The 26828-nt window shown below is 46.1% G+C and overlaps 1 long non-coding RNA gene across 2 annotated transcripts in view; it reads right to left on the bottom strand.

Moving 5' to 3' along the window:
* LOC146336750 (uncharacterized) overlaps positions 1-26828 on the bottom strand; it is a 510408-nt gene that overhangs the window by 466460 nt on the left and 17120 nt on the right. For both annotated transcript variants that reach the window (XR_014785598.1, XR_014785597.1), the window contains exon 2: positions 24643-24758. This is a non-coding gene — a long non-coding RNA (uncharacterized LOC146336750). The remainder of the gene's footprint in view (positions 1-24642; positions 24759-26828) is intronic.

The raw sequence follows: 26828 nt of genomic DNA, 5'->3' as shown, positions 1-26828 counted from the left end.
GTGGCGGAACGAAGTACTCACCTCCGTCTCCCTCCTGAATCCATGTGAAGCTGGACAGCGTTCCCGCGGAGTCGGCCACCAGCTCCGTATCGCTGGTGATATGGCTGGCTGCCATTGCCATGCCGCATCGCTGGCTGAGCGAGGGCTGATTCCGGATGCAAGTGGCGTCTGCTATGCCATTTGTGGCCGTGGAGCTCTTAGATTAAGCTAAATGCAGCCGTAAATGGCTGCAGTTAGCTTAAAGTAAGGGCTTTACGGCCACAAATGGCGTCTGCTATGACGCGTGCACGCACACACACACACACACACACACTTGGTAGAGTAGGGATGGAGAAATCTGACAATTTTGATTTCTCTCATTTTCTCATTTTCCAAATTTTAAATTTGTTCCATCCATCCTGTTTCTGCATCAGTTTGAGGCTTCTTTTTTTAAAGCAAAGCCTCTATGAGAATTAATATGTATTTTCATGATCATTTATCCCTATTTATTTATTTATTTATTGCATTTAAATCCCACCTTTTTTCCTCTTGGGAGGAATCCAAGGTGGCTTACATTATCCTCCTCCTCTCCATTTTATCCTCACAACAACAACCATGTGAGGTAGGTTGGGCTGAGAGTCTGTGATTGGCCCAAAGTCACCCAATGAGTTTCCATGGCTAAGTGGGGACTAGAACACAGATCTCCTGGCTCCCAGTCCAGCACTCTCACCACTACACCACTAATGCATTTTTGTATGCATTTTTTCCCCTAATTTACATGTGGCACCCCGGTTGTGGAAGGAGCTCCCTAGAGACGTTAACCTGGTGCCTATATTTGTACTCTTTTCAGATCCAGGTGAAGAACTATTATTATTATTATTATTATTATTATTACTGTTATTTTCCCAGCATTTCAGCATTGTAGTCTTTTAGCAATGTTGTTTTAAATCTGTATTTTAAATCTCTGCATCGCTACTAGCTTTTATTCTGGTTGTACTTTTATACTGTAGTTTTAAGCTTATATATATTTATATTGTTTTATGTTGTACTTTGTGGTTTAAATTTCTGTGAACCGCCCAGAGAGCTTTGATTATTGGACAGTATAGAAATGTAATAAATAAACTTTTTTGCTAACTGTTTCCCTTGTATAATACTTTTTAAATATATATTATCCCTAACATACACATTTTCATATGCAATTTTTGTTTGGAGAACGGTATCACAAGATTCTGAGAAATACAAATACTGAAGGACAACCGTGTTCCAGTGCAAAGATTTGATTCATGAAGTGTGAGTTTGGTAAGTTATGATCAAATTATGGAGCAAATGAATCCCCTGTCATCCCTACTCTAGAGGAAAGGAGGAATAATGACAAATTAATTGAAATGACTGAAGGCTACGGAAAACTGCTCTGTACATTTGGGAATAAAAGCAGAACGGAAAATTCTAACACAATGGTTCCAATTTGGGAAGCAACGTCAGGTAATTCAGAACTTCAAAATCCTGGAAGGAATTCAGTTGAGAATTTCAGAAATACCATTAGAAACAATGGATTGTGTCCAATGTTAGTCTGGCTTAGAGTAGACCCAATGAAATGAATAGGACTTAAACTAGACAGACATTAGATACAACCCAATAATCGGTCATTTATATTTTTTTTATTCAGGTGGAAATGAAGAGCAAATGAACAATCAGCTTACTATATATGAGACACATAAGTGGGAAACACTCACATTGCTCCAGTTCTTCTAACACCTTTTCTCCCCAGTTCTTCTAAAACCTTTAACTGCCAGGTTTCAGCATGGACAATAATTCAAACTTTTAACTGAACTTGCAGAAGACAGGTCCAAGTGTCTTTCTAAAAATGGATTAGGATAAGCGTAGGATGGTGCCCATATGGCCAAACCTCTAAGGAAGAACATTTCCATATGGTTTGAGATAGAACTAAAAGTAAAACTTAAACTGAATCTTGCATGAAACATTTCCATATGGTTTAATATTGAAACAAATCTGAATTTTGCATGGACACAGAAACAGGGACTATGAAAAATGGAGAGGTGTTGAATGGAAAAGTCTTCTATTTGATTTTATGAGCATGCTTTATTATGGCTGCACCACAACATTCTGGGTGTTTTCCTTGCAAACTTCTACCCCCTTTTCATTCCAGTAATTTTTTGGTCATTGGCCAGTGACAGTAAAGGTGAGCGAGACTCAAGAAAACATATGGGGTGTAGAGGCAGGGAGGTAAAGATGGGACAGGAGGACAAAGAGTGACAGAGTCTCGTGCATTTGGTGGGCAAAATGGGACTAAAGAAACCACATCCAGGCCGCATATATGTTTAACAAAAACATGATAAGTATATTATCAATGTATGGTTCAAAAATGTTCTTAGTATACAGAAGGTTTAGCGATCCCACAGTAAAAGCTCAGAATCCCATGACGTAATTTCAGATATGAAGAAACAAGAGCCCCAAAGCTACACAGTTTGTTTCACATGACCAAGGTGTTTTGGCGGTTTGTATTTCTTAAGCGTAAGCTGTCTGCCTGCCCCCAGCCCACTGCCCCATAATAAACCATTTTGAAATAGCAAGGAATTTCAAAAGCAGATTGTGATGTAATGTAATAGGCTGCTGTCCAATGACTGGGAGTTTAAACATTCCATTGGTCTGTATAAGGCCATGGCATGCCAGAAGTAATTACTTGGAACTTCTTTCTGATACTGCTTTGATGAAAATTTCTGCTCTGTGTAGTCTATTTTTATTGTTTAATTAATTCTATGACATTGTAAGCTGGTCTGGGGAGATGGCAGTTAACATGAGTTAACTCTCCCAAGCTAGTGGGGCTGCTGTCAACCATTTGAAATATTTGTGTGTGTGTGGGGGGGATGTTTTACTACACCTGAACCAACAGAAGGGGGATGTTTCATCCTGCCCCCTCCAAAAAAAATACACATTACCCAAAGGCGGTGTTTCATCTTTCATTTTTTTTTTAATGTAAGCTGTGTGTGGGTAGGTAGTTATACCGCTTCAAGACCAATGGAGAAGATCATTCTGGTTTTGTAATCATGTTTCTGTGTATTCCTAGAACCACAAAAGCAAAACAAAACATTTAAAAAAGTATGCAGGGGTCCTTCATACCCCAGGAGTGTATTTTACCCTAGGAAGATAATCCTGCTCCTGCTGGCTTTATCTTGTCACAGGAATTAACACTCTCATTGTGCAAATTTACAGCACTCATCTTATTTGTAACGTTTTTTGGGGGGGGCAAGCTCTACCAGGTTACTGGGTCACACCTTGGCCTTTTTAAAATTTCTGTTTTGATTTCACCCTTGTTTTCTCCTCCAAGGGTTCCTAGCCCAATGAGGAATTCAATTTGCTAAAGTGAGTTCCACTGTAACGTTTCTGTGCATGTGTGCGTGTGCATGTTCATGCGTGTGCATGTTCATGCGTGTTTCACACTATGTTTTTGGAAAGTGATACAATAACACCTCCTTTTTAATGTTAAACTGGAGTGCCTTTGAAATCAATTATTAACTTTATTTCCAGGTAGGACTTTAAAGATGCAAATCCCAAAAGTAGATTGATTTTGTCCAAAAAGATAATAATGATGGTGTGTGAGGATTAAATAAGCAAACCTTTTTTTTTTACATGACCTGAGCAAGAGATGGGTTAATTTGAGTCAGGAAGCTACTCTTGAACTTTACAGAATCCCATTAATTATCAAGAGAACACATAAAAAAATACACACTCTTTCTGCCCCGGAATATCTATGCTCAGCCTATGCTTCTTCAATTTAGAAGTAGAGTAACTGGGTCAAAGACTGGCTTCCAGGTACTATTGAGCCCTGGCTCCTCTTTCTTTCTAATTAACCATGGGGTAAGAAGAGATTGTATAATAATGCCAGGCTGGTGTGGAATAAGTACTGAATCCACTTGCAATCTTTGCAATAGGGTGGCAATGCTAGGAGTTGCTTAATTTCTAGAAAAGAGTTGGGAGGGGTCAACTCTCTCTAGAAACTAAGGCTTGCTCCCAGACACTATTCCTTGAATCACATTCACTGAAGTGCAGGAATTCTTATCTAATTAAGAACATAAGCAGAACCATTCTGAGTCAGACTGAAGGGCTATCTAGTCCAGGATTCTGTTCACACAGAGGCGAACCAGCATGTCTCCCAGCTTCAGCCTTGAAAACAGATGTAACATTTCATTGTAAAGCTAGGACTACATGGTGAAAGATGGATTGAAATACCTGCAAACTCTTGCAGATGAAATAACAAACAACATGTTTCATATGGCAAATATTAATCTGAAGTAATGTGAACACAATGCAGATGACTATCAAATAAGTCCTAACCCTCAGATCTCCTGGCTACAGTGGTTTAGGATGGAGCCGATGTGTCTTAGGATGGGGCAGAAGTATCCCTCTGCCAGTGGAAAGGAGCTCCGGGGCTTCATAGTTTAGGAAAATGAAGAGGGACATGATATAGGTGTATAAAATACATGGTGTGTGAAAAAAAAGTGGATAGGGTGAGGTTCTTCTCCCTTTCTCATGTTACTAAATCCCAGGGTCATACAATGAAGCTAAATGGTGGGAGATTCGGGACAGATTAAAGGAAATACTTCTTCACCTAGTGCATAGTCCCGTTAAGTAAACTTGGGTGGCTTTAAAGGGTGATTAGATTAATTCATGGAGAATACAGCTATCAACAGCTGCTAGCCCTGATGGCTGTATGACCACTGCACCAATATCAGTGTTAACATGACTTTCAATAGTAGTAGCTGGGGAATACAAGCAGGAGGGTGCTATTGTGCTCCTGCCCTGCTTGTGGGCTTCCCATTGTGGCATCTCCTTGGCCATTGTGGGAACAGAATGCTGGACTAATTGGGGGGAGGGGGTGTTGTCTGACCTAGAAGGGCTCTTTGTATGTTTAGAGGAGAACATCCATCTGAGAAGCCACCATATACTGCAGTGTTTCTGCCTGCAGTGGCTGCCACAATGGGACATTCTGAAAGCAGAGTGGGGGCATCTTCAAGTAGGGATGTACGAAAGTCACTTACCTTTTCGAAGGGTGACATTCGCGGTGAGGGGGAGGCGCTCTGTCTCTCCCCTCAAAATTCTCCCTGGCCGGCTCCTCCGCGGAGATTCCGCAGAGCCCCCGGCAAGGGCCGCCTGCAGCCGGACATCCGGCCACTGCCGTAGCCGCTGCCATTTGCGTCCCTGTATTTTGCCATGATAGGCTACGTAAATATTTACGTAGCCTATCACGGCAAAATAACAAAACAAAACAGTGAACGCAAATGGTAGCTGCTACGGCGGTCCCCATTTGCGTTCCCCCTTTTTTTTTTTTGGCTGTAATAGCCTACGTAAATATTTACATAGGCTAAAAAGGCCAAAAAAAAAAAAAGGAACGCAAATGGCAGCTGCTGTAGCCGCCGCCATTTGCGTTTGCTGTTTTGTTTTTGTTTTTTTGCCGTGATAGGCTACGTAAATACTTACGGAGCCTATCACAACCTCCGCAGGGACCCAAATGGCGTCCCTGCATTAGCCGTGACAGGCTACATAATTATTTACATAGCCTATCACAGCTATAACGAGGAAGTGAGTGGCGGCCACAGATGCGGCCGCCATTCCCAAAGCAGCGTGAACAGCAGCAGGTAAGTGCTCCGTTTCACACGCCTTTCGGGGGGGGCAGGGGGCTTAGTTCCGCCATGGATTTCGGGGGGCCGAATGCAACCCCCAAATGCACTGGCATTCGGCTCACTGAGATCTGTGGTAGAATTCTCTGACATCCCTATCTTCAAGGCAGCCTTGGAAACACTGGATTCCTGAGAGGCACCAGGACTGGGTCTGTCACCTACACAGACATCAGTATTTTACCTCCCATTGGAAGCAACAGGAAAGAATAATAATAATGACCTGACAAAGAGAAAGAGGGGGAGGACTCCCCCCCCCACACACACAAACCAACTGCCTGTCCTCACCAGGTGATCTTCCACTTCATCCCATCCATCACCCCGACTTAGGATTGTTCTGCCCATGTCTGTGAGCTTATGTTCAGTATGTTTGGATCCAGGACATACAGAAATAGCATGCCATTTCTGTATGTGCCCCCTCCCCCACAAGGTGTTTGCTCAGGGTGGATGGGGAGGGAAGGCTTTTCCTCCTTCTCCATGAATACAGAGCTCAAAGCAAATGACTGTGGGAGAGGGGGATAACGGCAAGCATTTGTATGGATATATAATGTGATTTGCAGCTTTTACTTGTTAATTAGTCCAACTATATTAATTGCAAAACCATCATGACACTTGCAAAGAAGTTCTGCACCTAGGAAAAAGAAACCAAATGCACAGTTACAAGTAGGGGTGGGCGAAAGGCACTTACCTTTCGTCGAAGCTTGTTCGCGGTGGGGAGGAGGCGCTTCGCGGCTCCCCCCGCGAAGTTCACGCCGGGGGGGAGGCTTCCCGCCTCGCCCCGGCCGAAATTCAGGCCAGGGGGAGGCTTCCCGCCTCGTCCGGCTGCGAATTCCATTGTTGTTGTTTTTTAAAAAAAAACGCCCCCGTGATAGGCTACGTGACTATTAACGTAGCCTATCACGGCTAGATCTGCAAAGTCAGTCATGATAGGCTACGTTAATCGCCACGTAGCCTATCACAGGTGACTTTAAAAAAAAAAAAGTGCGTACACTAATGGCGGCCCCCATAGGGAGCCGCCATTCGCGTTCCTTATTTGGTCGCCGTAGTCTACGTAAACATTTACGTAGACTACAGCGACCAAATAAGGAACGCGAATGGCGGCTCCCTATGGGGGCCGCCATTATCCGTACACGCTTTTTTTTTTTTTAATAGGTGAGGGGACATAGCTCAGAAGTACAGCATGCCCCTTCACATTGCTCCAGTGAGTCTTGGATTACAGCAGGGGTGGGGAACATGCAGCCCTCCAGACGTTGTTGGACTGGTGATCCCAGCCCTAGCCATCATAGACAGTGTGAAAGATGTTGGGATTTACATTCCAACATCATCTGAACATTCACCATCTCTGGATTATATAACCCCCAATATTATTTGATATGCTGAAAGCACTTAAACCATTCTTTTCAAATTTACTTTTTGGTAAGGCAGGCATTGTGCATTTTATTTAGAAGGACCAACCTGTAACTGTCAGCAGCTCATTATGCAATCACTTGTCAACATCCTACTCAATAGACAGTTACAGCAGATGGCACAGTGTGTACCTAATGTGTCATTTGTTGAAATGCAACTTTTGCTAGAGCTGTGCGCAAACGGCCTCTTGAAATTCTCCACTTTACTTGTGGTAGAGTCTGGCCTCCCCATTGGCAGGGCTTGTAGCACATCTTCTTCCCTTTTTGGAAATGGGATGGATGGATGGATGGATGGATGGATTGACTGATTGATTGCATTTATAACCCATCTTTTTCCTCTTGCAAGGAACCCAAGGCGGCTTACATTCTCCCCTTCCTCCTCCCCATTTTATCCTCACAACAACAACCCTGTGAGGTAGGTTGGGCTGAGAGTCTGTGACAGGCCCAAAGTCACCCAGTGAGCTTCCATGGCCGAATGGGGACTAGAACCCAGATCTCCCAGCTCCCAGTCCAACACTCTAGCCACTACACCATGTTGGGTTTGGGGGGTTTTCATGCTGCAACAGCATCAACTGCCTTGGCAGGCTGGCCCCCAGTGTGCATCCACTGCGATACAGGTGGGAACAGTGCTGTGTCCAACTCCAGGGATGAGATGGAGTTAGTGCTCTGCCAAAATCTGCCCTCCAATTGCCTGAATCCCCCCCCCCCCGCCTCATGAAAGAGGCTTCCATTGTTCTGCCTCATTTAGGATGTTTTATAATTTATTTTTGGGGTGTTTTTGAGCTGACTCTATAGGAGGAATTACCTCATGGTGCCTTAAACTGGACTTTAGTGGAAGCGTAAAGGCTGGAGGAAGCTACAGGCAGCCAGAGAGATGATTGAACAATGAAAAAGCAGGACACTTTGCTCACTCCTTGGCCACCTCCTAAGTAAGGTAAGCCCAAGAACCCCAAATCCAACCCATGAGAATTTCTCCGAGATGTCTTCACCACTGATTTTCTTTTCAAAAGCATTTTTTTCTTTTGACAAATTGAATGAGAATGATAAAAAAACAACAACAACAACACACCACTGGGGATACATCGGCATAGCACTAGCTTTTGCTAATGTTTTCTGAGGACTGTTCAAGTCTGATCACTTTTGTTTCAAAAGAGACACTGATAACAGAAACAAATTCTTAGAGAACTCAGTGGTGGCTGGTGAGGTTTGGATTTGGTGGGGACAATTTCTTTCTTTGGCTTGAATATAGCCATGCATGGTTACCACAGTCAAAGTAGTGCTCATGTACAATGCATATGTACTATTTGCGTGTACGCACGCGCGCACACGCATGCACACGCACACTTTTGAGTAAGCCAGGGTTTCTCTCACTTTCTACTTTCAGTCCACTTGAGAGAACTGAAAATGACTGAGGCCCAACAGACACAAAATGACATTGAAGGACCAGAGCCAGTCCCAAAATGGTGACAGATGGAGGCGGAGTTCGGCATAAGCTGCTGGCAATTACTGAGATAATTTTATATTGGTATTGAATCGCTCCTTGAAAATTCTTTGCCACAGCTATTTTCTTGTAACAGGGAGTTCCACAATAAATATACTCTGGAAGTATTATCACTCTGCCTCCTCATTCCAGGAAGAATTTGCTGATCCAGATGCAGTCAGAGAGCCATTCTATGGTCCTTGGATGAGCATCCTAGGGACCGTAGCATGGCTCAGAAAACCCCAGACAGCACTCTGACCTTGGAAGAGGGAGTTGGAGATCTGACCCCTGCCTCTGCCTGCTCCCTCACACCCAGTCTGGAGAGAAACACACCGGCTGCCTCTCCAAGGTCAGAAACTCAACCTCAGAGAGGGGCAAATGGGGGGTGTTCTGGTTGGCTGGGGAAGGAGGAGACCAGAGTGATCAGGATATGATTTCCCCTGAGCCTCCTCTAGCCTCCTTCCCTCTTCCTCCAAAGTGTCATCACTGGACAGGTAGAAAAGCCTGCCTAGTGAAAATAAAGGACAGGGAGGCAAAGATCGCCTCTGCTGCTCCTCCCTCCCTGCCGGCTTCAGCCTGGCAGGGAATAGGAATCTCAGCAGGGATGTATGAAAGTCCCTTAACTGGTCCCGCAGCTTGCTTCGCGGTGGGGGGGAGGCGCTTCGGTTTCCCCGTCTCCCCGGCTGCGAAATAAAAAGTGAATGTAAAACACACACACACACACACGTGATAGGCTACGTAAATCATTACATAGCCTATCACGTGTGTGTGTTGTTGTTTTTTTTACTCTCACTTTGTAATGGCAGCGGCAGCAGCCGGTCAGAAGACCGGCCGCCGCCCCCGCCGAACCACTGCCGAACTGCCAGCGGGACTCGCCGCTGAGAGGGACATTTGAGGGAGGTAAGTCCCATCCTGGGGGGGGCAGGGGGGCAGAGAATTTCACCACCAATTTTGGGGGGCCGACTGTGTTGGCATTCGGCCTCACCAAGACTCGTGGAGAAATTCTCCGCCATCCGTAAATCTCAGAAGCCTCTGAATTGGTGGATTCTGAGCAGTGAGGGCAGAGTCCATAGGATTGTGTGACATAAGTCTGGGTGTGCTCACGGCCACTTCTCTTGGTTGGCATCCACCAGGCTACATGCCTCTCCTGGTTTTAATTTTATTCGTTAAGATTTTAAATTGTTTTTAAAGAACTAGGAGATTGCCATGCTGCAAAGCAGAGTTTTGCCCTTTCAAAAGAGAGAGAGACAGTGTGTGTGTGTGTGTGTGTGTGTGTGTATACTAATATATATACTATATATATATATATATATAGTATATATATATATATATATATATATATAGTATATATATATATATATATATATATATATACACACACACACACACACACACACACACTAATTGAAAAGTAACAAGCCTAAGAACCAAAGTTCAAGGTAGAGATGGTGGGTCTGGGCTCATTATATATATATATATATACACACACACACACACATATATGAGCCCAGACCCACCATCTCTACCTTGAACTTTGGTTCTTAGGCTTGTTACTTTTCAATTAGTATCACTAGCTTGCCCTCTGAGAAATGAGTGTTTTGTGACTGGCCGTACCACCAATGGTGGCCATTTTATGATGAGCAAGCCCCTCCATGGCAGCCATTTTATGAGAATGCCCATGACACTGTCAACATTTCAAATGTGCCTCTAATCAATAAGGTTAGGGACCACTGTTTTAAGTAGATGAAACTGTTTTAAATTGATTTTCTCCTCTACCACATGTTTTTCAAACTCTTCTTACTCAGTTCCTGTTATTTCTTCACCTCTTCTCCTTTCACACTTAACTTGTACCCTATTCCCAACAGCCAATTTCTTTCATCCCTCCCTCCTGCTGCTTTTACATTCACTTTCTCCTACAATAGCTTTCCTCTCTTATCCACTTCCTCTTTATTCATATATATATATATATATATATATATACATATAAATATATATATAAATAAATATAAAATTAAAAATATTAGCCTTGCTCTCTACTCAACTCCCACTTCCACGATCTGCCTATGCAGTGTTCATGATGCAGCCATGGCACAGGGCAGTAAAGGAAAGCAGCACTGGTCAGTCTGAAGCACTGAAACCGACCTGAGTGTCAGCTGAGATCAACTCTTGGGTTCCAACCCACAGTTTGAGAAATACTGAGATAAACATTGTATGCAAAACAAAGTCCTTCACTGGCACTTTCACCTATAATATATTTTTCAGAAGCATTAATTTGCCACTACTCTTGCAAATGACACCCTTCTTGCCTAAAGTTATGAGATCCGATACATTCCCCTTCTTTATTTACATTTTTGCAAATAAAGTTTGAAACCCTGTGGCAAGTCTTCAGCATACCTTTGGGATTGTTAAATCCCAACAGAGATGAAGGAGGGTTGTCCCCATACATAAAAGCTTCAAAGCTACAGTGTCTGCATGAACTTCATATGTAGCCAACTTAATATCACTCTATTTCCCCAAGGAACTTACATTAAAACAATCATAGTAGGGATGTACGAATCCCTTACCTGGCTCCGAGCTGGGGCATCTGCGGTGCTGGGGAAGCACTCTGTCCCTCCCCCCAGAATCCTCTCCGGCTGGCTCCGCTCCACAGCAGCCCCGCACAGCCGCTGGCTGGCCGCAGCCAGAGTCCCAGCTGCAACTGCGGCCAGGCTTCTGCAGCCACAAATGGCAGCCATCGTAGCGGCCACCATTTGCATCCCTGCCCTTTGCCATGATAGGCTAAGTAAATACTTACATAGCCTATCACTGCTGCAAGAACGCAAATGGCAGCCACAGAAGCCCGGCCGCGGCTGGCCAGGAGACCAGCTGGAGCCACCGCCACCGCCCCAGTAGGGATGTACGAAAGTCACTTACCGTTTCATGGATCTGCTTCGTGGTGGTGGGGGGAGGTGCTCCGTCCCTCCCCCCGGAGTCCTGCCCGGCTGGCTCCGCTCCGCGGAGATTCCGCAGAGCCGCCGGCTGGCCCCACCCGCAGCCGGACATCCAGCCGCTGGGCAGCAGGGATGCAAATGGCGGCGGCCGTACCCGACGCTGTTTGCATCCCTGTATTTAACCATGATAGGCTATGTAAATATTTACGTAGCCTATCACTGCAAAGTAAAACAAAGTGTACGTAAATGGCGGTGACTACGGCAGCCGCCATTTGCGTTCGCTATTTTTCGCTGTTCTAGCCTACGTAAATATTTACGTAGGCCAGAACGGTGAGAAATAGTAAATGCAAATGGCAGCCGCCATAGCCACCGCCATTTGTGTACCCTGCGCCTGGCCGCGGATGGCCAGGAGACCACCCGCCAAATCCGCACCAGCCGCTGCCGAATCCGCCGCCGCCACCAAACCTGCTGCATCCGCCCCAGGTAAGTGCTGTCCCAGGGAATTCCGCGTGGGGGCGGGGGGCAGGAGACTGTTCCGCCACAGATTCCGGGGGACCGGATTCTACAGAATCCGGCCTCACTGGAATCTGTGCGGAATTCTCTGACAGCCCTAAATCATATTGACTGAAATCATACTACTGTGAGGATTGGATCGGAGCCCATAGAGCCCCAAAGCAGTTCTGATTCTGAGGAAGAGATAGAAACTGTGGGAAAGGAACCCGCGTACTGTTCAGAGGTGCCACCAGAGGGAGAGCCCCTCCCTGCTCACATTCCTGAGAGTGGCAGTGACCCTGGCAGGGAGAGGGGGTGACAACTGGAGCTTCGGGAGGCAAGGCGCCAGCGCAGGGACAAGCGGGAGATGGAGGGCGCTGAGAGGCGATGCTCAGCCCGCTTGGCACAACGACAACAGCTGCACCCCGATGCCCCACAGGAAAGGGGTGGGCTCTCTCCTCCTAGCCCTTAAGTTCAGAGGCTTCCCGCCTTTTCCCACCAAACGGAGACCAACTGATTCCCTAAGGCTAGAAACCCCTGGTAGGCAGTTCTCTTAAGTTTCCCTCATGAGGCTCAGGCAATTAGCATCTGTAAGTTTCATTAGGTTGAATGGAAATAAAGCCTTGGAAAAGAGCCCTATTGTCTGCGTGTTGATTCTGGCTACTTGAGGATTTCAGAAGGCAGGAAGGGTGCTCCTGACAACTAGTGACTTCTAAAATTCTTATTATATAAATGTTTAAAAATTATATATCATATGTAATTATATATAATTAGAAATTATTACATAAATACTATTTTTGTTCTCCAAACTGAATACCAATTTCCATATTTCCTAAAGATCAAGTCTCTTCTACAGTATAAATATAACATATAGATAAATTCCTACTGTGCATTCTGCTCATGCTCAAAGCCCTTCAGTATCAGCACAGTACAAAAAACGATCTCCGTACCAGGGACTGTGTGAGGCAACAATACAGAGACCATGCAGAGCCCAAGCCTCCCAGGTCCCCAGTGCATGGGGCTGCCAACTCTGAATGAGGTTATACCTGGAGATTTCCTTCTCCTGTCCCAAACTGCTAGATTTTACACAATAAAAAACTATTAAAACCTCCAGGGTTGTTTTCAACGATCTCTGGAGATGAAGGCTGATCCATGGAGAGTGGAGACTCCAGGCCAGTCTTGGAGGGGTTGCAATGCTAGCATGAATGCACAAATGTATACTTCTAAGAACATTCGTGTTTGAACACACACGCTATCAAGAAATAATTAATATTAAACACTTCAGAGCCCTAGATAGACTTGTAGCAAGATCCCTGGGTGAGTGTAGGCCACTCACTACCTCACAGCCTAACTTCAGGGTTTTGTGAAGATAAAAGGGGTTTGAGGGAATGTCATGCCTGCCACTTGGAGCTGAAGGGACACAAATGTGAACGTAATTCCTTGAAGGGAGGGAGGGGACAAGGGAGTACAAATTTATTTATTTATTACATTTCTATATCGCCCAATAGCCAAAGCTCTCTGGGCGGTTCAGAAATTTGAACATAAAACATAAAACCAACTGGGTTTGTGCACATGTGTGAGAATAAGAGACAGAGACAGACAGACAGACAGACATAATGCCTCAGTGACTCTTATCACAACCCTACAAGGCAGGATTGTATCATTCCCATATTGTGGATGGGAGTGGGAGAGATGTACTTTCCCTAAGGCCAAAGCAATGAATTCATGGCTACAATGTCTTCAACTAACTTTATCTGTAAGTACTGCATATATTCATAAAATACTGTTCGGTATTGATTCTTAAACCTTTGTGTAAATCCTATTAGTAATAATTGTGTAAAAGCTGGATGGTTTGGATACTGGATGAAGGCTTAATAATTTAATTATACTGCAGCATGACTCATAGAAGAAACTTCAAGGCAGCTCACTCCAGGCAAGAACTGAAAAGCTCTAAGAGACTTAAATTATTATTTAGTCAATTATTGCAAAAGCTCAATCCATATTACTTGATATTCACAGTTTCTAGGCAGAGCTGGCTAGGGGACTTATGGAACTCTTTTGATAGAAAATAAATTCCTTTCAAAAATAAATTCAAAGGAGAAGAAATTATGGGGCAATTCTCATGGGTTGGGTTTGGGGATTGTGTTCTTACCTTACTTATGAGGTTGCTGAGGAGGATGCATGAGTGTCCCATCTGTCAGTACAGTAGGGATGTGTGAACTCACCCCCATCCAGGGTTCTCCAGACTCCTGACCAGCCCCTGCCCCTGCTCACCTGTCCCCAGACTGTGCTTGAGCCCCTCCCACTCTCAGCAAGCAGCCCACACTCACCCCAGTGGCCTCATCGAGCTCTGTCGTCGCCATTTCTAAAAAAAAATAAAATGGCGATTGCAAAAATGGGCATGTTTTTCTATGTGCAACAATGTGCATTTTTGTGAATGCACATATTCTCATGTGCAAAATGCACATTTTTGCAAAGGCACACATTAGTGTGTGTTTTGAAATGTGCATTTTTCATAAAATATGCATTTTCACGCATAAACAAATATGCGCATTCGCAAAAATGTGCGTTTTGCACGCGTGCAAATTTGTGCATTTTTGCGATCACCATTATATTTCTCAGAAAATGGCGACAGCGAAGCTTGACAAGGCTGCCGAGCTGAGTGCAGGCCATTCGTCAAGCGCGGGCAGGGGCAAGCAGGGGCAGTGGCTCGGTGAGCAGGGCTCAGGGGTGCAGGAAGGACCAGGTCCACCAGATTCCCGGACTGAATAGGGCACCTGTGCCATCTCTATAGTGCAGTAATCTCTATGGCAGACTGTAGCCTCCTTGGCTTCCTGCACTTCAGTTAAAGCCATCATGGGGAAGACATCATGAGGCAATTCCTCCCATGGGGCCCTTTCAGTTCAGAAAGCGCAGGTGGCCTGGGAGGATGCAGAACAATGGAACGATGTGTTATAGAGGGAGAAAACACACACAGCCCCCTCCACCTCGCAGGGATTAGGTATGCTCAAAAGCACCACCGAAAGAAGTTCAAAATTCCGCCTCAGAAGCGTGGAAGCCTCACCACAGTTGATCCTGTTGCCACTTCCAGAAGCAATAAACCAAAAATGCTTAGAAAAAGTAAATTAAAAAAAAATGAAGAGCCTGCTCTACAACCCTTGCCGATAGTGAGCCCTACCTGTGAGAAACCATTGGAGAATTTAGCTTCCCCTAGGATAAATTTGGTGAATTTTCCCCCACAGTTTATCTGCCCACAAATAGGTTGGATAATTTTGAGAGGCCATTTGTGCACACCTCAAGATTAACCCAAAGACTTTAACAAAGGTAACGCTGGTGTCTTATTTTCAGGTTATTCAATTTAGCCGTGATCATAATGAATGATTTTCACATCTTACCCCAGTATATCAACTAATGGTGTCAGCAGTTTTAGAACACTTTTTTGGGCGGGGTCACTATTATTTAAGGTCCTGTGTTTATGCAAAGAGTTTGGGGAAGTTCTGCCATGCTATTTACTTGACTTTTCTAGCTATGGGGATAACAGATTCAAACATTCATGTCAGCTCTTTGTCACATCCCATTGATGTCGCATTTACAGCAGAAAATCAAGCATTTACCCTGAAGTAAAGGAAAATACAACACCATCAAGTTAGCCGCATCTGGGTTAGTTGCATCAAAACCGTGCTAAACATCTTTAGAGCTATACATGGAAGATGGTTAAAATGATTGTTTCTGTTGTCTCGGGCAGTTGTTTCTCAGGACCTAACATCCGTTATGGTTGTGGACTCTAATTCAAGTGCTGTGCCAACTTTTCCCCTCAACATTTGTTTTCAACCATTATCATTCATTTTGATAGAAAAGAAATTGCTTTTGGAAAAACACATTCAAAAGAGAATAAAATTCTGTAGTAATACTTAGGGGTGGGATTTGCAGTTGTTGTGCTAGACTTGTATATGAGGAGGATGAGGTGTGTGTGTGTGTGTGTGTGTGTGCATGCGCATGAATGTGAATGCCCTGTCTTTCACTGTGAAATCACCTCTCCAGCAGCCAGCAGTTTCCCTGCTTTCCCACACTTCAGTTAAAGCCCTGGGAAGGCATCATATGGCAACTCCTCCCCCATGGAGGTTTTCAGATCATGACAGTTGGGCAGCCAGAAAGGCTGCAGAGTGATGTAGAGAGGTGCAATGGAAGGCGGCGGCAGCGGAAGGGGCGGCGGAAGGGGTGGGGGCAGTTGGCCTCCTGGCCGGCCGTGGTAGCCTATCACGGCAAAGTAAAAAAAAAATGCATAGGCAAATGGCGGCGTTCTAGCCTACGTAAATATTTACGTAGGCTAGAACGGTGAAAAATAGCAAATGCAAATGGCGGCGTCTTTTTTTTACTTTGAAAAATAGCAAATGCAAATGGCGGCTTTTTTTTTACTTTGCTGTGATAGGCTACGTAAATATTTATGTAGCCTATCATGGTTAAGTACAGGGATGCAAATGGCAGTGGCTACGGACGCCACCATTTGTGTCCCTACTGCCCAGCAGCCGGATGCCCTGCTGCGGGCTGAGCCAGCCGGCGGCTCTGCAGAATCCCCGTGGAGCAGAGCCGGCCGGGCAGGATTCTGGGGGGAGGGACGGAGCACCTCCCCCCCATCGAGGATTCCAGGGGGAGGGATGGAGCACCTCCTCCCCACCGCGAAACAGATCCACGAAACGGTAAGTGACTTTCGTACATCCCTACTGGCGCTCTGGAGCCGGCTAGCGGGGAGGATCCAGCTGGTGAGGATTCCTTCTGGAGGTAGGGATGGCGGAGAATTTCTCCCCAAATCTTCAGGAGTCCGAATGCCAACGCATTCGGCCCCCCGAAATTGGTGGGGAAATTCTCCGCCGGCCCCCTGCCCCCCCCTGGGATGGGACTTACCTCTTGCGAATGTCCCTCCCGGTGGCGACCGGCCACCCCCGCCCTCATTGCAAAAAAAAAAAAAAAAAAGTAAAGTAAAAAAAATACACACCACACCCGTGATGAGCTACGTAACAATTTACATAGCCTATCATGGCTAGATTTCCAAAGTCAGCTGTGATAGGCTACGTAAATCGTCACCTAGCCTATCACGGGTGACTTTGGAAAAAAAAAAGTGCGTACGCAAATGGCGGCGGCCCATGGGCACCGCCATTTGCATTCCTTATTTTGGCACGTCTAATCTACGTAAACATTTACGTAGACTACGGCAAAAATAAGGGCAACGCAAATAGCGTTCCCTTATTTTCACCGTAGTCTACGTAAATCTTCATGTAGACTAGACGTGCCAAAATAAGGAACGCAAATGGCGGTGCCCATGGGCCGCCGCCATTTGCGTACGCGCTTTTTTTTTTTTACAAAGTCACCCGTGATAGGCTACGTGACGATTTACGTTGCCTGTCACGGCTGACTTTGGAAATCTAGCCGTGATAGGCTACGTAAATCGTTACGTAGCCTATCACGGGTGTGTGTGTGTGTTTGTGTGTGTGTGTTTACTTTTTTTTTCGCGGCTGGGTAGACAGGGCGCTTCTACCTGGCCTGAATTTCGCCGGCGAGGGATGGGGCACCTCCCCCCTGGCCTGAATTTCGGCCAGGCGAGGCGGGGTGCCTCACCCCCCTCGCCTGAACTTCGGGGGGAAAACTGAAGTGCCTCCCCCCCACCACGAAGCAAGCTTCGAGAACAGGTAAGGGACTTCCGTCCATCCCTACCTGGAGGTGGAGGTCAGTCTTCCAATCCTCCACGGACTCCGGGGGGGGGAGATTCTTGCTGGGGTCCCTGGAAGATTTCTCTTCCATCCCTAATGCCATAATAAATTTGAATTTGTTAACCTTTAAGGTGCCATAAGACTGAAATGGCTGCCCCTGTGGAAATTCGTGTCACATTCCCTTGGCCCCCTCCTTCCTCATGTACTCACAGCAGAAGAGAGGCTTCAGTCTCATGCTTTGAATTCACTGTCAACTGTTTCATTACAGATACAAATCTTGGAAGACTCTCAGGCTACAAAGGAATACAACTGCTTCATTTAAGAATGACAACAGGGTATCCAAATGGCAGCTACAATGTTGCCAGCAGTTTGAAACAAGAACTTGATGGCTAGAATAACTTAGGGAGGGACGCCCCTCCCTTCCAGTGATGCTCTCCTAAGTCAACCCTAACGCGTCACCAACCGCGTCTACCGGCTAAGCTCCATCTCTAACATTTCCCGCTTCACTCTGCACTGCAGTCTACCATCCCCCAGGTCACCCCCCCCCCACTCTCCTGGTCCTCCTTCTCCTCAGCTCCCATGGAGGAGGGATGAGAACTGGGTGTTAGCATCCTGAGAAGCACATCTATCCATATCTGAACTCTCTCGGGAAGATGTCTCCCCTGGTTCTGGCTTCTCCCCTTCTGAATCTGAACTGCTTATCTCCATACACTCAGAATCAATCCTGAGAATCGTAATTTAACTTATTGTTGTACACTCTGGTTCTTGACAAGTGTGAATCTATAACCCTTAGCTTTGGATCCGGCAGTGAGTTTCATGAGATTCACAAGTTTGGGGATGATAACGGGGATGATGGCATGCTTCCACACTAAACTTGCTCAAGTCCCCAACCCCTGATGTCCAGGCCCCTAGGCAACTGTTCCTATTTCACCCCCTCTTTAGAACTCTTATCCTCTTATATCCACACACAAAGGGATGGAGTTCAATGGCATAGCACGCACTCTGCATGCAAAAGGTCTCATCTTCAACCCTGGTATCTCCAGCAGGGATGCATGAGAAATTAGTTCGAGTTCGTCTTTTCATCAAAACGCCGGGTTGGATGAATCACAGGTTAGAATTAAGATTGCTGGGAGAATTATCAACAACCTCAGATACACAGATGATACCACCCTAATAGCAGAAATTTGGAGGACTTTGGTGAGCTCACGTTTTGCTGATTTGTACATCCCTAATCACCAGGCTGGCCTAGGAAGATGCCTGTCTGAACCATGGAGGGTTGTTTCAATAGAGCAATGCTTTGACTTGATGTCTGACATGATCCTATGTATTGCTTTCAGCCTTATACTGGAGGGTTGGTTCCAGCTTGTCCACATGCACCTGACCCCACCTATGCTGTAGCTAGGGATGGATGGACAGACCTCCATCTGCACCCCGCACCACTGTCCGAACCCCTGCCAGCTGCCCACCCGGTCACTGCACTGCACAAGCCATCCCACAGTGCGCAACCACCCAATCCCTTGCTGAGCTGCCATTTTGTGAAAAAACGGCAGCTCAGGTTTTATCGTATATGTAATGTTACGTAAATGGGAGCCATAAAGGAGCCATTTACGCAACATTACAGGCATAAATGGTCCATGTAATGTTGTGTAAATAATCCCTTTATGGCTGGCATCTGCGCAACATTACATTCACAAAAAAGCCCGAGCTACCATTTTTCGCAAAATGGTGGGTTGGCGGACCAACAGGGACCCCTGCACTTGCCCGACTAGGCATGGGCCAAGTCAGGCGAGCATGGTGTTGTGCAGACTGCAGTCCAGGAGGCCGAGCAGTGGGGGTGGGGGTCCGCTGCACCCCACCCCCTTCCTGGACTCCCCCAACATCCCTAGCTGGGGCATTTGGTAAGACTTCAATAAGCCCGAAGTATGTTTTTCAAGCCACCACCAATAGAACCTACTACAGGAAACATCAAATTGTTAGGAACATTTATAATAGGGATTTTGGGGTGGGGGGCAGCAGTCAGTAAATATTTTTACTGACAAAACACCTGGTAGATGTCCCAACTTTTAATTTAATATAGTAAGGTCATACATACACACACACACACACAAACAAACACTTTAACCAGTGGTGCCAATTATAAAAGAATAGGGGAACAGCAAAAATATTGTCAGTACTGAAGGTCACCCTCTAAATACGATAAGAAAGAGTTTTGTAAAAGATGACATTAAAAATAAGTAATAATAATTTTGTTTCAGCTCTACCTCAATGAATTTTATTACTGAAGGACAATTGGATTTCAAAGTACTTGTAACCAAATGCATTAGCAAATTAAAATTGATTGAAAGGTTTGATTTCTTTAAGATATTTTTTTTTTAAACCATGAGGAAAAGTATATTGAGTTGGTCTGCACACTGATGCCTCTTTTAGAAATTAATTGCATAGGAAGTATAGGCTTCAGATGGCAGAGGTGGAAGCCAGAGTGAGCCCTTTTTATATACACATAAGGATGGATGGACACACTTCCATCCATCCCTCCCCCCCGCCGTCAAATCCCTGCTGCCCAACTGGCCCTGCTTGCTGCATGAGCCACCACGTGTTGTACAAGTGCCCAGCAACTCCCCGTTCCCTCAGTGAGCAGCCATTCTTTTCACTAAATAGCAGCTCGGGTTTTTTAATAAATGCAATATTGCATAAATCGTGTCCATAGAGGGGCCATTTACGCAACGTTACAGGTATAAATGAACCTTTTATGCCTGTCGTGTTGCATAAATGGCCCCTTTATGGCCACCATTTACATAACATTAAGTGAAAAATCCAAGTCTCCATTTTTCACAAAATGGCCACTTGCTGAGGGACTGAGCAGCCATTGGGTGATTGCAGACCATGCGGCAGCTTGGCCTGGTGGTCTGGCAAGTGCAGTCACTCAGCAGGCAGGGTCTGGGAGGCTGAGTGGCGGGGGGAGCTCACTGGACTCCACCCCCCTCTCAGACTCCTGTGGCATCCCTACAGACACGGTCTGATGGGTAGCTAGGAAGTTGTCTCCTACGAAGTCAGACTATTGGTCCATCTCGTTCAGTATGGCAGCCCCTCTCTACAGTTGGAGGTGAGGGTTTAGATATTGGTGTCTGAGGTGAAGGATATAGAGCAGGGATGGGCAGAAGGTAGGGATGTACAAAAGGTACTTACCTTTCGCGGATTATGTTTATGGGTGGGGGGGAGGCGCTCCGTCCCTCCCCCCGGAATCCTCGCCAGGGGGGGAGGCGCTCCGTTCCTCCCCCCCGCGGAATCCTGGCTGGCTGGCTGTGCTCCGCAGAGATTCTGCGGAGCTGCCGGCTGGCTCCGCCAGCAGCCGGCCATCCGGCCGCTGGCTAGCAGGGACGCAAATGGTGGCGGCCATAGCCGCCACCGTTTGTGTCCCTGCAGTCAGTTGTGATAGGCTACGTAAATGTTTACGTAGCCTATCACGGCTGACTAAAAAAACCTCAAAAAACACGCGTACGCAAATGGCGGCGGCATTTGCATTCCTTATTTTGGCACGTTTTAGTCTACGTAAACATTTTCGTAGACTAAGACGGCAAAAATAAGGGGAACGCAAATAGTGTAGCCGCCCCGCCTCCAGTCCTCCTGGAGCAGAGGTAAGTTGTCCCGATCTGCTGCAGATTTCTCTGGCATCCCTACCTGAAAGGACTGTAAGATCTATGCAGTTCTTTCACCGACAACAAATTCCTTGGCTTGGAATTCTTTAATTCTAAGTGCATGACTTTTTCTCCAGGCTCTGGTTGGTGGATCTCCGGGTATTATTACAGTTTTCCTCAGCTGGTGTCCACCACATGGGATACACTACAGCTCCTATCACCCCAGCCATGCTGGCTGGAGATGATGGGACTTTTAGTCCAATTCAGCTGTAAGCCGTCAGGCTGGGGAAGGCTATTCAAAGCGGGGGGGGGGGTATTTATTTATCTATTTATTCCATTTATATCCCACCTTTCTTCCATCATGGACTTCAAGGTGGCTACATGTGATTCCCAGGGGGTCTCCTCTCCAAGCACTGAGCAGACCCAGACCTGCTTAGCTTCAGCAAGGTGTCTGCCTCATGTGCCTTCATGCCCTGGGAAATGTAGATCCCACATGATTTAATTCTGCCCGTCCATATTATAGGGGTTTTAAGCGAAAGAGGCAACAACTGTTTATTGAATATCTGTAGGGATGGAGAGCCTACAAACCTAAAAATGGTTTCATACCAGTAAAAGGGTGGGGAACCTTTTTCCACTCCAAGAACCAAATTCCAATCTGGGAAAGGTCTCGGGTGCCGCATTCCATCTGTGGGAGGAGCCAAAGGCAGAGTGGGAGGGGTCAAAATGTTAGTCTTACCTATTTTAAGCCTACTCAGAAGTAAGCAGGAACTGCCTCTGCATGTCTGTTCAGAAACAAGCAGGACTGAATCACTCAGGAGCAATTTCAAACAGCATCCCAAATACCAAGGACTGTGAGGCCTATGCAGTTCTGTGTACAAGCAAGCAGGGAAGCCTCTGCAGGAAAAGCCTCAGCAGGAAGGAGGACTGAATCACTCAGCAGTGTCTTCCCTGGCCCACCTGTAGCAGGGGAAAGCAATTATCTCTGATCAGCTTAACTAGGGGAGCTTTTTTCAGTCCTTAGCAGGGAAAAGCTCTCTCTGGAGGTTCCCCGTGGCTGCATTTACATGACAGCCAGCACGGTGTAGTGCTTGGAGTGTGGATTGGGACTCGGGAGATCCAGTTTTAGCTCCCGTTCAGCCATGAAGCTCACTGGGTGACCATGACTTTGGGCCTGTCGCTGGCTCTCAGCTTAACCTACTTCATTGGGTTGCTGGGAGGATAAAAGAGAGAGGAGGAGGACCACGTATGCCATCTTGTGCTCCCTGGAGGAAAAGATGGATATAGTACATACATACACACATACATAAATATCTTCTGCGAAGAAATTCAAGGCAGTAGGTACAGAATTCTGAAAAGGTCCTCCATCTAGGCACAATCCAGAGCAATTAAGTTCCAATAAGTTCACTGCCTACAGACTCTCTCTCCTATTATGGCATCCCCCCAAAAATCCTGGGTATAGTTGGTGAGAATGCTGTTAGAGACCTTTAAATCTCCCCCTTACTTCCAATAAATACTTTTTTGATAAATAAAACATACTGTATCTGCCTGCCTGAGATATTAGTGAAGGACGTGATTAAATGTGATCTACATAGCCGTAACGGGGACATTTATTCTCCCTCATCCCATGAGAGGAATTTTAGTCAACTGACAGTGAGTCAACTTCCAAAATTCCATTGTTAAAATACTTAATTCAGCCAGCTGCACATCCACACAGCCCTTGGGATGCATCAAAGAGTACTTTTCAACTAGATTGATATCCAAGTTGCTGTGAAAACAAGGAACTCACAAACTGTTCCTGGATGTTAATGCCACCACATTATTTTATGTGCAATTAGTCTGAAAACACATTGCTGTGTACACATAATTTTTTGCAACAGAAGATGCAATTTGGATGCGAAGTCATTTGAAATACCATGCCACCATGATCAAGGCATGACTTCTGGCTATAGGAGCTTGGAATTACACACACATCTCTGCCCGCACACCTAGATGAGCTACCCCATCATGGACTCCATCTGCTGAAATTGACCAGACTGACATGAGCAAAGGAATATACTTATCAGCCCACTCCCCACATTGAAACATGCAGAGTAGCTCTTATGGATGGACGTGTACCTTGGTATCCATGTGTAACGTGGAGATTCCACAAAGATGGATCTTCCGTTCATAGAGGCAAGATTGTTTGAATTTACACCCAAGACCCATGTTGCTATGTTTATTCAAGCTCAAGCTCTCTGCATGGAGAACCATGATATTTTGGGAATATCACTAAGTATGTGAAATAACCCAGGCATTTATAAATAAACTTACAGCACAGACCCATACTTGTCTCCTCGGAAATAACCCCCATTGAATTCAATAGGACTTACTTATAAGCAAATAGGATTGCATACTTACTTCTGGAAATGTCTTCCAACTGGACCTATAATTGGACCCATAACAGGGCTGTACCAGAAACATAAGGTGGGCTGCACCAGCAATATCACTGCCATTTTCTTTTCTTTTTTTCTTCTATTTAAAAAAATTAAGGTGACATTTTTTAAAGAGAAAGATAGAAGGATGGTGCTACAGAAAGAGAGACAGGAGAGACAGAAAATGTTAAAGAGGAAAATGGGGGGTGGAGTAAAAAGATGGAGAACTAATACTACTATTAGGGTACAATCCTATTGGGACTGGAGACTGCCTATCCAATGCAGGGCAGGAGAAGCGCGGAGGGGATCGTCCCCTCTGCGCTTCAGCCACCCTGCATTTACAGTTAGACAGACAATTTCAGCTGTCTAGTCATGGGACCTTGGAGCGCGGGAAGCAGAAGCTGGAAGACACGTAGGATTGTAGTACCAGCATTTCCGACTTCCCCGCTCCAACACGCTCCCAGGAATGCCCCATTTTTGCCACCCCGTGCTCCTCTTCCAAGCACCAACCATGTAGGCAGTGCGGAATGGTCCCCAGGCAGCATGGGAGGGAGTGGAGTTCGGTTCTCAGGGAACCGACCTTGGAGTGCGGGCTATGAGGTCGGTTCCTGGAAACTGACGTATCCTATGGCTGTGTAGCCGCTGACTAGAGGCCATAGGATTGCACCCTTAGAATCCCATGTGATTCTAAGAGCCAAAACCAGATGAAGTCATGGAAGAATGGAGAGTGAAACTGTCTGGAAGTTATAAGTTCAGACCTCTAGCAAGATCTGTCTATCCTTCCCCCAGCAGCTTGCAGGGCAGGGAGGAATGAAGAAGAGAGGAGGGGGTAGTAGCAAAAATGAGACAACACTAGGAAGAGGTGACAGAAACAAGTTAATCAAGTACTGTCCCTCAAAATATCAACCTACCTCATTAGATTAGCCTCGAGAAGAAGCAGGGCCCTTTCTGTTGCAGGCCGAGGCCTTTGGAACAAGCTCCCTTGGGAAATTTGGATGGCTCCATCTTTCTTTCTGGCTAAAACTTTCTGCCTTAAAAAAAAAAAGTGTTTAACCTATATCTAAACTGCTTAGCGACATTTTCTGATGTGGTAAGCAGTATATGCCTATAACAACAACCACCACAACAACGTCATTTTCTGTTTGTTCTTTGGTAGCTTACTTATTAGACCACTTGCTATGTTTGTTTTTTGTTTTAGCTGATGTTGTTTTAAATTCCGTAAATGACTTGGATAGCTTTAAATAAAATAAGACAACTCTTAAGAGTGTTAGGGGTGTTTCTGAGTGCAGGGAATGGGATAGCAGTTCAGATTCTGAAGAAGAACCATCAGACATGGGGGAGGTGTTTTCCCAGGCCAGTCCAGGTATGAGTGGGCCTGCTTCTCAGGTTACAAGCCCAGATGGCTGAGCTTGAGGGTCCCTCCTCACCCCACCCCCCCATGAGAGGCAGCGAACAGGAGGTTGACCTAACAGATGCCAGGCGCAGGCGCAGAGCAAAGACAGAGAAGGCAGGGGTGGAACTTAGACAGTCTACCCAATTGGCCTTGCATGAGAAGCTGTGCTTAGAGTCCTCACGATAAGAGAGGGACCTCCCCCCACTTAAGTTAGGCTAGTGAGTCTGCCTCCCTTTTCAAACAGCAGACAGGCAACTCTCATAAATCCCATTTGGATCCCCTGAAGGCATTCCTGGTAGAGGAATGTTTCTTAGGAGTGTACGAAACACCACTTACCTGGCTTCTCTGTGGTCCACAGGTGGGGGGAGGCAATCCATTCCTTCCCACAGAATCCTCAATGGGGGGAGGTGATCTGGTCCTTCCCCCGCCCTGAATCCTGCCTGGCTGGCTCCGCTCCACAGCCAGTCTGCGGAGCCGCTGGCTGGGCCAATCTGCAGCAGGGCCTCCACCTGCTCCTGGGCTGCTGCAGACGCAAATGGCGTCCTGTGTAGGGGACGCCATTTGCGTTCCTACGCTAGCCCATGATAGGCTACGTAAATATTTACATAGCCTATCACGGCTAAAGCAAGGATGCAAATGGCATCCCCTACACCATTTGCATCCCTGCTTTAGCGGTGATAGGCTACGTAAATATTTACGTACCCTATCACGTGCTAGCGTAGGGACGCAAATGGCAGCTGCTACGACTGCTGCCATTGGCGGCTGCAGCAGCCTGGCAGCAACCGGAGCCACCACCACTGCATCCGCCAGCAGGTAGGTCCGTCCTGAGGGGATTCCACGGGGTGGCAGGTGGGGGGAGCCCGTTCCGCCATGGACTCCGGGGGGGGCAGATTCTAAAGAATCCGGCCTCATTGGAGTCCATGGCGGAATTCTCTGACATCCCTAATGTTTCTCTGGAATGTTTCCTGGTAGAGTTTCTCTGAGAATTTGCATCTGTATGACCCTGTGAAGTATTGGATTAAAAGCTGTAGACTGAAGCCTCTCATCTATGTTTGGGCATTGAAGTGAAGTGGGGGCTAAGGGAATTGTGACAGCGAGTGGCCTATAAGGATGCCTGAGATAATGGAAGTAAGCTGCAATCTGAGAACGCCAAAGTGCTGTACAAATGGTAAGTTAATTTATTCTTTTATTTTCTAATTTTTAATATTTACTTTTAAAGAAATGCAAATGTGATATATTGTTTCAGAATATTATTAACCTTACCCTATTTATTGTAATAGAGGAACTGTCACTCAGTTCTGTCCAACAAAGAGTCATTGAAAATGTTTGCATGAACTTGCACAAATAAATATAGATCTCTTAAAAATGGCCTAGAGCCGATACCTATGTCACAAGGGACTTTCCAACAGGTTATTAGAGAGTAGGGATGTCAGAGAATTCTTTAAAATCCGGTCCCCTGGAATCCATGGCAGAACAGCCTCCCCCCCCCCCGCCACCCCGCGGAGTCCCCCCGGGATGGAGCGTACCTGGCGGTGAAAGCGGTGGATGCAGAGGCGGCAGCAGATGCGGCGGCAGCTCCTCCGACTGATCTCCCGGCTACTGCTGGGCTGCTGCAGCCGCAAATGGTGGCCGTCATAGTGGCCGCCATTTGCGTGGCTGCCTTTTGCCATGATAAGCTACGTAAATGTATATGTAGCCTATCAC

This window comes from Heloderma suspectum, chromosome 12 (genome assembly GCF_057233095.1).
Source record: "Heloderma suspectum isolate Gila_16-S chromosome 12, 16-S_ref, whole genome shotgun sequence".
NCBI lineage: Eukaryota > Metazoa > Chordata > Lepidosauria > Squamata > Helodermatidae > Heloderma > Heloderma suspectum.
The sequence above is the reverse complement of the archived record's forward strand: the minus strand, read 5'-3'. Positions and strand labels throughout refer to the sequence as shown.